The sequence below is a fragment of the Papio anubis genome, chromosome X, assembly GCF_008728515.1.
Source record: "Papio anubis isolate 15944 chromosome X, Panubis1.0, whole genome shotgun sequence".
In the NCBI taxonomy this organism is placed as follows: Eukaryota; Metazoa; Chordata; class Mammalia; order Primates; family Cercopithecidae; genus Papio; species Papio anubis.
Window position 1 is genome coordinate 99,624,557 of NC_044996.1, and position 15,195 is coordinate 99,639,751.

Here is a 15,195-nt window from a genome sequence, read left to right on the forward strand (position 1 = left end):
GCCCCCAAAACCATAGGGGGCCTCACTCCCATGGTTTTGTTGGGCATATCCCACACAGTACCTTGCAAGTTGCAGTTGGTTGTTTGCAGCTCTCCCAGGCTAGGATCACACTCCAGTGGCTCTGCAGTTCTGGAGTCTCAGAGGCAGTCCCAATCTTATGGCTACACTGGGCATTGCCCCACTGGGGACTCTGGTGGCACTATCCCTGTCTCAGTTCTCTGTATTGGTCCTGAGGCTCTCCAAGTCATCCATTGAAACCTACGTGGAATTAGTCATGCCTCCACAGCTCTTGCACTCTGTGTGTCTCTGGAGAGTTATAATGTGGACACTGGGGGTACTAGCCACACCTAGGCATACTTGCACCACGGCTGAGGTGGGTGAGGAATGCTACACTGAAGTAAATGGAGCAGAGATGAGGTATCACTGGGCAGTGAACCCTGAGGTTCTTTGGTTACCCTAAGCCCCTAGTTTTAGTTATGTGCCCCAGGCCTTGGCACTCTGGGCTCGTCATGAGAAAGGCAGCACCAATAGTCTCTGATATGCCTTCTGGGTGTTTTTATGTTTTGTTTTTGAGACAAAGTCTCACTCTGTCACCCAGGCTGGAGGGCAGTGGGATGATCTCAGCTCACTGCAACCTCCACCTCCCAGGTTCAAGTGGTTCTCCCACCTCACCCTCCCCAGCAGCTGGGATTACAGGCGTGCACCACCACAGCCAGCTAATTTTTGTATTTTTAGTAGAGATGGGGTTTCACCGTGGTCAGGGTCACTTTTCATTGTCTTAAACGGTATATGACTTTCTTCTATCCATACTAATTTCCTTGCAAATGATCACTTCACACCCCTGGTGTTTTCTTCTGAATGCTTTTGCACTTGGCCAGGCTGAGAATTTTCCAAATCTTTAAATTCTGCTTCCCCTTTGATTTTATTATTTATTGTTATTTGAGACAGGGTCTTGCTCTGTTGTCCAGGCTGGAGTGCAGTGGTGTGATTTCAGCTCTCTGCAGCCTTGACCACCCAAGCTTAAGTGATCCTCCCACCTCAGCTTCCCGAGTAGCTGGGACTACAGACATGTGCCACCACACCTGGCTAATTTGTTTGTATTTTTGGTAGAGACAGGGTTTCACCATGTTACCCAGGCTGGTCTCGAACTCCTGAACTCAATGGATCCACCCACCTGGCCTCACAAAATGCTGGGATTACAGGCATGAGCCACCATGCCTGGCCACTCCTCTCATTTTAAATTCCATCTTTACTATATTTCTCTCTTCTTGCATTTTACTATAAGCAGTTAAGCCATGCAGTACCCTGAACACCTTGCTCAAAGATTTCTTCTGCCAAATCCTAGTTCATCACTCTGCCTTCCGTAAAGTTATGCCTTCTGTAAAGTTGTACCATAAAATTTCTTCTGTAAAATTCTGCCTTCTGTAAAGTTCTAGGAGGTGGGCAAAATTCTGTCACGTTCTTTGCCATTTTGCAATAAGGATGACTTTTCCTCTGGTTTCCAATAAGACACTCCTCATTTCTATATAATACTTCATCAGGATGGCCTTTACTATCTTTATATCTGCCAGCATTCTGATCATGATAACCTAGGTACTCTCAAAAAAAGCCTGTCTCTACAGCTTTCCTCTTCTGAGCCCCCACCAGAATCATCCTTAATGCTCTGTTCATGGCAATGTATGCTTTTTCTAGCCTGCACCTTCAAAATCTTCCAGCCTCTACCCACTACCCAGTTCCAAAGCTGTGTCAACATTTTTAGATATTTGTTATAGCAACACCCCAACTTTCTAGTACCAGTTTCTGTTTTAGTTCATTTGTCCTGCTATATCAAAGTGCCTGAGACTGGGTCATTTATAAAGAACAGAAATTTATTTTTCTCACAGTTCTTGAGGTTGGGAAGTCCAAGATCAAGACACCAACATTTGGTGTCTGGTGAGGACCTTCTTGCTGTGTCCTAACATGATGGAAGGTGGAAGGGCAAAAGAGATGAACTATCCTTACATGGCAGAAGAGCAGAAGAGAAGACCCCACTCCCTCAAGTGCTTTTATAAGAGCCCTAATCCCATCCATGAGGACTCTGCCATTATGACTTAATCACTGCCTAAAAGCCCCACCTCTTAATATTACATTGGTGATTAAGTTTCAGCATACAAATTTGGGGAGATGCAATCAGACCACAGCAATCACCAATGGCCAATAATGTAATCAATTGTGTATGTAATAAAACTTCCATATAACCCCCAGAATTACGAGGTTCTGATAGCTTCTGGGTTGGTGAACACATGGAGATATTAAGGGGATGGCATGCCAGGAGGCTGCATGGAAGCCCCTCATCCTTTCCCGCATACTTTGCCCTGTGTATCTTTTCCATTTGGCTGTTCCTGACTTGTACCCTTTATAATAAACCATTAATATTGAGTAAATTTTTTTTTCTGAGTTCTGTGCCCTGTTCTTGCAAATTATCTAACACAAGACGGGAGTAGTGGGAACACCTGATTAATAACCAGTCAGAAATACAAGTGGTTCAGAACTTGGAATTGACATTTGAAGTGGGGACAGTCTTATGAGTCCTTAACTTGTGCCATCTGACACTGATTCCTGTTAGATGGTGCCAGAATTAAATTGTAGGGCACTCAGCTGGTGTCAGAGAATTGGTTGGTGTGGGGGAAGAAACCTGCACATTTGATGTCAAAGTGTTAAGCATGAAAACAAGATGGAAAGGTGCAAATGACCAGGGACTTGTTTTCTCACTTTTTCTCAACTGTTTTTTCTCTCATTCTGTAAGACCCATGAAGCAATGGACATTGGTTTGTTGGCTCTTGCTAGAAGAGGCACAACAACCTGACTATATTCTTTTAAAAAAACTTTTCATTTTGAAATAATTTCCAACTTCAACATAGTTGCAAAAATAATACAAAGGCAGCACTGGTGGGAGTTTAAAATGGTACAGCTGCTTTGGAAAAGTTTGGCAGTTCCTCAAATACTTAAATAGCATTACCAGATGATTAGGAAATTTCACGTCTATGTGTATACCGAAAAGAATTGAAAACAGGTACTCAAAGACATGTGCATGCATGTTCATAGTAGCACTATTCTTAATCACAATAACTGTAAGGCGGAAATGTCCATCAACTGATGAATGATAAAATGTGTTATGTCCACACAATGAACTATTACACAGTCTTAAGAGGAATGAAGTACTGATTCATGCTACAACATGGGTGAACCTCAAAAATATTATGCTAAGTGAATGAAGCCAGATACAAAAAGCCACATATTATGTATTTCCATTTATATGAAATATCCAGAATAGGCAATTCCATAGAGACAGTAGATAAGTAGTTGCTAGGCTTGGAGGTGGGAAAGAGTGGGGAATGAGTGCTAACAGATACAACATTTCTCTTTGGGGTGATGAAAACGTTATGAAATTAATGTTCTGGTGATGCTTGCAAAACTTTGTGAATATACTAAAAATCACTGAGTTGTACACTTTAAATGGGTGAATTTCAAAATATGTGAATTATATCTAATAATAATAAAATTGAGAGTATCCACACACTCTTCAATTCCCCAGATGACAATATCTTATGTATCTACAATTATCAAAATAAAAACATCAACATCAATATAGTAGTATAACCTACACACTGTGTTCAGATTTCACCACTTGTCTCTCTGTTGTTCTGTTTCTTGTTCAGGATCCAATCTAAGATCCCACGTCGAGTTGTTATATCTCTAGTCTCCTTTAACCTGAAACAGTTTATCAGCCTTCCTTCATCTTTCCAATAACTTTGGCACTTTGGAAGAGTGCAGGCCAGTTATTTCGTAGAGTGTTCCTCAATTTGGGTTTCTGGTAATTCCTTCTGCTTAAAGTCAAGTTATACATGGTTTGGCAAGAATAACACGTAAGTACTGTTGTGTCCTTAGGGCATCATATTAGGATACACATTACATCGATTTGTCCTGCTACTGGTGATGCTAAATTCAGTGATCAGTTTCTTTGGTGTGTCATCATGGCTATTTGTAGTTTTCTTTCTTGTTTATAAAACAATTTCATTTTATCACCATTCTGTACTCCCATTTTCCCTCACTCCATGCACATAGTCAAATATATTTAATGTGTATCATGTAGTTTCTATGCGTTCTTGAAAAATGTACCTTGTTTTGGTGTTCAAGTATTTTTAGTTTACATGAGTGACATTGTGTTATATCTCATTCAGTTTCTTACTTTTAAAATTCAGCACATTAATTTTGTATCCTGAGACTTTGCTGAAGTTGCTTATCAGCTTAAGGAGATTTTGGGCTGAGACAATGAGGTTTTCTAAATATACAATCATGTCATCTGCAAAGAGGGACAATTTGACTTCTTTTCCTAACTGAATACCCTTGATTTCTTTCTCTTGCCTGATTGCCCTAGCCAGAACTTCCAACACTATGTTGAATAGGAGTGGTGAGAGAGGGCATCCCTGTCTTGTGCCAGTTTTCAAAGGGAATTTTTCCAGTTTTTGCCCATTCAGTATGATATTGGCTGTGGGTTTGTCATAAATAGCTCTTATGATTTTGAGGTACGTTCCATCAATACCGAATTTATTGAGCGTTTTTAGCATGAAGGGCTGTTGAATTTTGTCAAAAGCCTTTTCTGCATCTATTGAGATAATCATGTGGTTCTTGTCTTTGGTTCTGTTTATATGCTGGATGATGTTTATTGATTTGCGAATGTTGAACCAGCCTTGCATCCCAGGGATGAAGCCCACTTGATCATGGTGGATAAGCTTTTTGATGTGCTGCTGAATCCGGTTTGCCAGTATTTTATTGAGGTTTTTGCATCGATGTTCATCAGGGATATTGGTCTAAAATTCTCTTTTTTTGTTGTGTCTCTGCCAGGCTTTGGTATCAGGATGATGTTGGCCTCATAAAATGAGTTAGGGAGGATTCCCTCTTTTTCTATTGATTGGAATAGTTTCAGAATGAATGGTACCAGCTCCTCCTTGTACCTCTGGTAGAATTCAGCTGTGAATCCATCTGGTCCTGGACTTTTTTTGGCCATCAATGACAGACTGGATTAAGAAAATGTGGCACATATACACCATGGAATACTATGCAGCCATAAAAAAGGATGAGTTTGTGTCCTTTGTAGGGACATGGATGCAGCTGGAAACCATCATTTGCAGCAAACTATCACAAGAACAGAAAACCAAACACCGCATGTTCTCACTCATAGGTGGGAACTGAACAATGAGATCACTTGGACTCAGGAAGGGGAACATCACACACCGGGGCCTATCATGAGGAGGGGGGAGGGGGGAGGGATTGCATTGGGAGTTATACCTGATGTAAATGATGAGTTGATGGGTGCTGACGAGTTGATGGGTGCAGCACACCAACATGGCACAAGTATACATATGTAACAAACCTGCACGTTATGCACATGTACCCTAGAACTTAAAGTATAATAATAAATAATAAATAAATAAATAAATAAATAAATAAATAAACAAATAAAATAAAATAAAATTCAGCACTGTTTTTAAGGTCCATTCTTGTTTCTAATCTGTTATTTCTAATTCTGCATGATACTCCTTGGAGTGCAACTACCACATTTCACCTATGCCATTTCCAGTGATAGACCTCACATGGGAACCAATTCCTGGTCACCACAAATAACATTGTACTGAATATTCTAATAATACATGTCTCCTTATGGGTCTCTGTAGGAAATTATTTGGAATGTATAATGAGGAATGGAGTTGTTGGGTCATAGGACACACACATACACACACACACACACACACACACACACACACACAGAATGGCCTGATCAGTCCATGTTCCCAATGTTAGTGAATGAGGTTTCCTAGGTACATCCCTGCCCATAACTGATATGATGAAGCTGTTTCTGCCAGTCTAAAAGATGTGATATCTTACTGTTTTAATTTGCATTTCTCTGGTCGTTAATGATTATGAACATCTTTTTGTATGCATTTGAGCTTTGGAGGTTTTCTGTAACTTTCCTGTTGATATATTTTTTCCATTTTTAACTTTTAAAACTGTGAAGCATAGCATGCATATGGAGAAATGCATGTAAAATAAACAACTCACTAAATAGAGTTGTGTAATTGCCACACAAATCAACAAATGGAATATTGCAAGTATCTCAGAAACTCAACTCCTATGTGTCCTCCCAGTCAGTATCCTTCCCTGCTCCCCAAAAGTAACTACCACTCTGAATTCTAAAATTATAGCTTAGTATTGCTTGTTAATGAAGTTTTCAACTCTGTTGTTCATTTTTATGTTCAGGTAGATTACTCTTTGACTTGTAGGAATTCTTCATATATTCCGGATGTAAGCCTTTTGTTATTTTATTGCAAATATCTTTTACTCTATGATTTCTCTTTCACTTTCTCAATGGTTTCAATGACCAAAAACTCTTAATTTTAATGTAATCTAATCAATCAATCTTTTCTTTAATAAGTGTTATTTTTTGTATGTCCTGTTAAAATATTTCTCTATTCCAAAAGTTTTATTGTTTTGCCTTTCACATTTAAATACACAATTCTCCTGGAGCTGAATTTTATAAATTGGGTGTCTTAGACGTCAAATTTTGCTTTTTACTATAGGGATTTACAAGTTATTCAACTTCATTTGTTGAAAAAGTTCCCCACTGCTCTGTACAACCTTTACAAATAAATCAAATGCCTATAGATGTCTGTGTCTGCTTCTGGGATATGTATTCTATTGGTCCATTTGAATATTCTTGTACCAATAATACTTTGTCTTTATTACCATAGCTGTATAAATTAAAAACAAATGTTTTTAGAGACAGAGTCTCACTCTGTCACCTAGGCTGGCGTACATGCTTCGCCTCCTGGGCTCAAGTAATCCTCCTGCCTCAGCCTCCCAAGTAGCTGGGACTACAGGTGCACACCATCATGCCTTGCTAAGTTTTTCATTTTTTTGTAGAGATGGCGTCTTGCTATGTTCCTGAGGCTGGTCTAAAACTCTCCTGAAGTAATACTCCTGCCTCACCTTCCCAAAGGGCTGAGATTACAGGCGTGAGCCACCATGCCTGGCCGCTATATAAGTTTTGATATCTGCTAGAGCTGTTCTTTGATATTGCTTTGGATATTTTAGTTCTTTGCATTTGTGTTATAAATTTTAGACTCCATTGTAAATTTTGCCAAAAATGTTAGGATCTTATTTGGAAATGTAGTTAATCAATTTGGAGAGAATTGATATTTATGCTTTATAGAGTGTTCTGATATGTGAATACTGGAATCTCTCTACTGGTTTAGGTCTTTAATTTCTCAAATGTTTCATAGTTTTCTGTGTGGAGGTTTTGCACATTATACACTCGATTCATTCCTAAGTATCTGATCTTTTGTGATGCTACCATACATGGTATCTTAAAATTTCACTTTGTAATGAATTGTCCTGGTATATAAAAATGCAGTTAGTTTTTTTGACTTCATATCCAGCAACTTTGCTAAACTTATTTGTTAATTATAAGGTTAACTGTAGATTTTTGACCATGTATACAAATATATTTATGAATACGTTTTCTTTCTTCCTTTCTAATCTTTATACTTCTTATTATCTTTGTTTACTAATTGTACTGGCTAGGACATATAGTGCAGTGTTGAACAGAGGAGTGCATAGGGAGCATCTTTGTCTTATTCTCAGTCTCAAAAGGAACATTTAGCTTTTCACCAGTAAGTATGATGTTTGCCCTAGGTTCTTTGTAAAAATAGGCCTTTTAAGGCAGTTTACCTCTCTTTTGAGACTGTTAAATTTTTTTTTCATGAGTAGATAGTGAATTTTATCAACTGCTTTTTCTGCATTTACTGAGATGATCATCTGGTTTTTGTCTCCTTTGTTTAGTTAATGTAGTGAATTGCATTGATCTTTTAAAAACAACTTTATTTTAAAGTGGGCAAAGGATATGAACAGACACTTCTCAAAAGAAGACATTTATGCAGCCAACAGACACATGAAAAAATGCTCATCATCACTCACCATCAGAGAAATGCAAATCAAAACCACAATGAGATACCATCTCACACCAGTTAGAATGGCAATTGTTAAAAAATCAGAAACAACAGGTGCTGGAGAGGATGTGGAGAAATAGGAACACTTTTACACTGTTGGTGGGATTGTAAACTAGTTCAACCATTGTGGAAAACAGTATGGCGATTCCTCAAGGATCTAGAGCTAGAAATACCATTTGACCCAGCCATCCCATTACTGGGTATATACCCAAAGGATTATAAATCATGCTGCTATAAAGACACATGCACATGTATGTTTATTGCAGCACTATTCGCAATAGCAAAGACTTGGAATCAACCCAAATGTCCATCAGTGTCAGACTGGATTTAAAAAATGTGGCACATATACACCATGGAACACTGTGCAGCCATAAGAAAGGATGAGTTCATGTCCTTTGTAGGGACATGGATGCAGCTGGAAACCATCATTCGCAGCAAACTATCGCAAGAACAGAAAACCAAACACCGCATGTTCTCACTCATAGATGGGAATTGAACAATGAGAACACTTGGACACAGGAAGGGGAACACCACACACCGGGGCCTGTCATGGGGTGGGGGAAGGGGAGAGGGATACCATTAGGAGATATACCTAATGTAAATGACGAGTTAATGGGTGCAGCACACCAATATGGCACATGTATACATATGTAACAAACCTGCACATTGTGCACATGTACCCTAGAACTTAAAGTATAATAAAAAAAGAAAAAACAACTTTATGAGGTATAATTTACATATATTAAAATGCACCAATTTTAAGTATATAATTCAAAAAGTTTTGATAATATATACCCATTAGCAATCATCACAACCAAGATATAAAACATTTTATTATCCTAAAAATCCCTCTCATGTCTCTTAGGTCAATTCCCACTCCCCTCCCACCGCTACAAGGCACACACTCACCTGCTTTCAATCAATAAATTGGATTTCGTTTTCTAGAGTTTTATGTAAATGGAATTGTATATATAGCCGTATGAGTCAGGCTTCTTTCTTTCTCTTTTTCCTTTTTTTTTTTTTTTTTTGAGACGGACTTTTTCTCTTGCTGCCCAGGCTGGAGTACAATGGCACGATCTCGGCTCACCGCAACCTCTGCCTCCCGAGTTCAAGCGATTCTCCTGCCTCAGCCTCCCGAGTAGCTGAGATTACAGGCATGCGCCACCATGCTCGACTAATTTTGTATTTTTAGTAGAGACAAGGTTTCTCCATGTTGGTGAGTCTGGTCTTGAACTCCTGACCTCAGGTTATCTGCTTTCCTTGGCCTCCCAAAGTGCTGGGATTACAGGTGTGAGCCACCATGTCTGGCCGAGTCAGGCTTCTTTCACTTGGCATAATGTTTCTCAGATTCTTCTGTGTTTCATGAATCAGTAGTTCTTTTTTACTGCTCAGTAAAAAAGCTATTAAATGGATATATCACAATTTGTTTATCTATTCATCTTTTAATGGACATTTGGGTTGTTGTTAGTTTTGACTATTGAGAATAAAGCTTTTTATGTACATTGAATCTTTGTATAGTCATATATTTACCTTTGTCTTGGGAAAATACTTGTGAGTCACAGGTAGGTATATTTTTAATTTTATAAGGAACTGCCAAACTGTTTTCCAAAGTAATTGTACCACTTCATGTTCTCACCTACAATTTATGAGTGTTCCATCTGTTCAAATATTTTTGCTGACCCTTGATATTGGCAGTCCTTAATTTTAGCTGCATTAGTGGCTATGAGTAGTATCTCATTGTGGTTTCAAATTGCACTTCCCTAATGACTAAAGATATTGACTTTCTTTCATGTGTTTATCTGACATTCATATGCTTTTTTGGTTAAATATCTCTTCATATCTTTTGCCCATTTTTAGATGGAATGTTTATCTTCTCATTATTCAGTTTTAAGAGTTTTTATGTATTCTGCATAGAGATCCTTTATTAGACATGTGTTTTGCTAATATTTTCTCCCAGCCTGTTGCATGCCTGTTCTTTTCTTAACAGTATTTGTATTAGTCCGTTTTTACACTGCAATAAAGATACTACCTGAGACTGGGTAATTTATAAACAAAAGAGGTGCAGCTGGCAGAATTCCCACACTGGCTCTCTGAACAGTAGGGTGAGGGCTACTATGGTGGGAAAGGCCAAATGGAAGTCATTAGAGCTGCCTCTGCCTAGAAAAATAGTAAATCAAAAACAATATCACATCCCTGGAGGGATTGTGGAGATCAGTGCCACCATCAAGGACTTCAAAGACACATGGATGGTGATTTCCACTACACTCCCGTTCAACTCTCCTATTTGGCCTGTGCAGAAGGCAGATGGATCTTTGTGAAAGATAGTGGGTTATCTAAGCTTAACTAAGTGGTGACTCCAATTGCAGCTGCTGTACCAGATGTGGTTTTGTTGCTTGAGCAAATTAACACCTTTCCTGGTACCTGGTATGTAGCCATTGGCTTGGAAAATGCCCTTTTCTCCATTCCTGTCCATAAGGCCCACCAGAAGCAATTTGCCTTTGGGTGGCAAGGCCAGCAATATGCTTTTACTGTCCTACCTCTGGGTTATATCAACTCTCCAGCTTTGTGTCATAATCTTATTCGGAGAGACCTTGATCACCAAGCTTCCTCAAGATATCACACTGGTGGCAGGGGCAGGCGTGGGGTGCTGGTGGCGGAGAGGCCCTGGGCCTGGCCCACAAGGCCATTTTTCTCTTCTAGGCCTCTAGACCTGTGATGGGAGGGAGTGCTAGTCTGACATGCCCTGGAGACAATTTCCCCATTGTCTTGGCTGTTAATATTCCCATCTTTCTTTCACCTGTGCAAATTTCTGCAGCCTGCTTGAATTCCTCCCCGGAAAATGCATTTTCTTTTCTACACATGGTCAGGTTGCAAAATTTCCAAACCTTTATTCTCTGCTTCCCTTTTAAATGTAAGTTCTAATTTCAAACCCTCTCTTTATGAATGCACATGACTGAATGTTTTCAGAATCAGCCAGGTCAACTTTTTAATGCTTTGCTGCTTGGAAATTTCTTCCACCAGATACCCTAAATCATCTCTCTCAAGTTCAAAGTTCCACAGATCTCTAGAACAGGGGCAAAATGCTGCCAGTCTCATTGCTAAAGCATAGCAAGAGTGACCTTTGCTCCAGTTCCCAAAAAGTTTCTCATCTCTATCTGAGACTACCTCAGTCTGGACTTCATTGTCCATATTGCTATCAGTATTTTGGTCAAAACCATTCAACAAGTCTCTAGGAAGTTCCAAACTTTCCCTCATCTTCCTGTCTTCTTCTGAGCCCTCCAAACTGTTCCAACCTCTGTCTGTTACCAAGCTCCAAAGTCACTTCCACATTTTCAGGTTATTTTTATAGTAGTACCCCACTCTGCCAGTACCAATTCTCTGTATTAGTCCATTTTCACACTGCTATAAAGATATTACCCGAGACTGAGTAATTTATAAACAAAAGGGGTTTGAGTCACAGTTCCACATGGCTGCGGAGGACTCAAGAAACTTACTATCATGGCAGAAGGCAAAGGGGAAGCAAGGCACATTTTACATGGCAGCAGGAGAGCAAGAGCACAGGGGAAACTGCCAAACACTTTTAAAGCATCAGATCTTATGAGAACTCACTCACTATCACAAGAACAGCCTGGGGGAACTGCCCTGATGATCCAATCACCTCCCACAAATTCCCCCCCTTGACACATGGGGATTACAATTGGAGATGAGATTTGGATGGGGACACAGAGCCAAACCATATCAGTGTTGTTCAAAGAAGAGAAGTTTTTGACATCTAATTTATCTACTTTTTTTATTTTTTATTTTTTATTTTTTTGAGACGGAGTCTCACTCTGTCAGCCAGGCTGGAGTGCAGTGGCCAGATCTCAGCTCACTGCAAGTTCCGCCTCCCGGGTTTATGCCATTCTCCTGCCTCAGCCTCCCGAGTAGCTGGGACTACAGGTGCCCACCTCGCCTGGCTAGTTTTTTGTATTTTTTAGTAGAGATGGGATTTCACTGTGTTAGCCAGGATGGTCTCGATCTCCTGACCTCGTGATCTGCCCGTCTCGGCCTCCCAAAGTGCTGGGATTACAGGCTTGAGCCACCACGCCTGGCCTACTTTTTTTATTCTTTAGATTTTTTTAAAATTTATTTTTAATTGACTAATAATTGTGTATATGTGATTCAATGTGGTGTTTTGGTATATGTTTACAATGTGCAATGATTAAATTAAGCTAATTAACAAACCTACACCTCACATACTTACCTTTCCGTGGTGAAAACATTTAAAATCCACTATTATGGCTATTTTTAAATATGCAGTATATTATTATTTATTATAGTCACCATTCTGTACAATAGATTACTAAAGCTTATTCCTCCTGTCTAAGTGAAATTTTGATAAGCTTCTTTCATTTTCTCATCCACTCCCATTCTGAGCCTCTTGTAACCATCATTCTGCTCTCTACTTCTGTGAGTTCACGTCTTTTAGATTGACTTGTAAGTGAGACCATGTGGTATTTGTCTTTCTGTGCCTTGCTTATTTCACTTAACATAACGTCCTCCAGGTTTATCTATACTGTTGAAAATGACACAATTTCCCTCTTTTAAAGGCTGAATTGTATTCCATTTTGTATCTATACTGCATTTTTTAATTGTTTTACTTTTAAGAGTACCATGCTTTTTATATTTCCTTATTAAGGAAATCTTTTCTTTTGTCTCCTTATAGACTATTCATAATTTTAGCTTTTATTTGAGGTTTATGATGCATTTCTAATTAATTTTTGTGTATGGTATAAAATAAGGGTTGAGAGTCTTTTTATTTGCATGTAGATTTCTAATTTTTTTTCAGCACCATTTCCTGAAAAGACTATCCTATTCCTACTTAATTACATTGCTCTCTTTTAAGAAAATAAATTAACCATATATGCATGGGTCTATTTCTATTCTGTTGATAGGTATGTCTATCCTCATGGCAATATCACACAATCTTGATTACTAAAGACTAAAGTTTTATAATAAGACTTGAAGTCAGTAGTTTAAGTCCATCAACTTTATTCTTCTTTTTCAAACCTTATTTGGTTTTATTTTTTGGTTGACAGTTTATTAAATATACTACATTTGTACTTAATGCTGTAGTTTTAAAAATTATTCACACATGGACTTAGCAAAAATGCACTTTATAGAAAACCAACTGCAAGACCAAAATGAAAATAAGAACACACTTATTGCACATGTATTAGATAAACTGCTGAAACGTTATGAATTAATTTAACCTGTACACGTGCTTAATGAAGGTGATCATGAAATATTAGGTGGTTTGATTTACTTAAATTTGACACCAGACCGTGACTTCAAAAGTGTTAATGTTGAAATGTAGATGCAAAACCATCTATTAACAAAATCGTTTAATCTATTAGTCTTTGAAAAACAGAATAAAACATTGTTTTTCTTTTTAAAGATACTTTCCGAAATCCATTCTTTATGCACTCGTTCTCCCATTCAAAAAGTTAGTTGTGCAGGCTGATGAGGCAAAAAATCAATTCCTTTTAAAAAAAATCCTAACAAACTAGAGCCTACTTACAAAACATGCAAAGGGAGAATTTTAAGTAGGTATTACTGCAGAACTGGTTAAAAGTGAATACAGCTGAGTGACAGAATATACCTTTCCTCTGACAATACAGGTCCTTCCCCCTTCTCTCTGGAAGAAACACATCACTGGGGCATGGACTATATAACGGCATAAAATGCAAAGACAGAAACAAAGAAGTTTGCAAGTTCTCTATATTTCTAGCTGTTGAGGCCGTATGTTTAAGAGCTGAAGTTACCTCTAGCGGCGAAACCAGAGCCAGGTATTAAGCAGCCAGAATCCTATGGTAATTGAATACATGACCATTTCTCTCTTGGCACGTTCTTTGTTCTCCTCTTCTAGATGTTGTAAGCGTCTATTTAGTTTGATTATCTGTCGTCTTAACGAAGCTGCACCTGCACCAGTCACGTCATCCAAAGTTCCTTCACTTGTATCTAGGTTTGAAGTGCCATACCTGATGTTGTCACGATGCAGATTAGAAGTGGTAGCAGCAGACCTGCCATTCTGCACAGGTCTGCGATTTTCACCCATCTCATTCACGATATGCTGGTAAGCCCTACGAGTGGAAGACTGGATAAATGACAGAATGCCATGAACAGAGGAAAGATTAGTTCTATTTTCGGGTAACATCTTGGGAAGACAGATCCAAGCTTCTTATGGTGATGGTGTCACGATGAAATAACTCCTGATCAACTGTCTATTTTGGCCAACAACATTTTCACTCAAAGAGCAGTCTCTTTTTAGCTTGCCAACCACACAGATTTCTTCATTTTGAAGGGTTGAAGGAGGTCTTTCTAAATCCTGAAAATCTGGTGGTCTTCCACTTGAAGTACATGAAGTGGTGGTTTTAGTGCCAGAGGTTTAAAGGGAGTTGACTGAATAAGATCAAGATGCACTGGTGTTCAAAACAGAATGTCTCCGTTGTTCTCTGCTGTAACAATCCTCTCTAGAACCTGCATCATCACATTAGCATTTAGAACTCCTTCTTGGAATTCTTGTTCCAAGTCACCATTTGATGATGCTGACTTAATTTTTCTGGGACCCTCATTTGCTGACTAATATCTTTATTGTATTCCATTTCATACTGAAATTCACTAATTTCTTCCATCTCGGCACCAGTAGGAGAAGGAAGTGCTTCCCTACTCACCAAATATGTACCAGCTACTACTTGCTATTTGGCACTATCTGCTCCCTTGCTTCATATTAAATGCTTTAATTTCATTCAAAGTACATGTGCTGGGTTTAGAGCCACTTTTGTTCCTCTGGGCCTGTAGAGAGTTCTCAGTGAGAGCTGCCAGGGTGGGTGCTCTCAGGGGCCATTAGCAAAATGCAGGAAAGAGCTAGGACAAAGCACCTGTCAGGTTGGCCTGTGGCAGACTAGGAGAGCCTCATGTGGTTATTTTAGATACTTTATAATTTCATATAAATTTTACAATAAGGTTTCCAATTTCTATGAAACAACTTGGTGGAATTTAGATTGTGATTACATAAAATGTATCATCTATCTATCTATCTATCATCTGTCTATCTAGATATCCCTCTCTCCACCTCTACTCACTACTCACTATGACAACTTTTTCTTTA

At 38.8% G+C, this 15,195-nt stretch overlaps 1 pseudogene; it reads right to left on the reverse strand.

Moving 5' to 3' along the window:
- Nucleotides 1-13,787: 13,787 nt before the first annotated feature.
- LOC116272169 lies at nt 13,788-14,793 on the reverse strand (annotated as a pseudogene).
- Between the last annotated feature and the right edge of the window lie 402 nt (nt 14,794-15,195).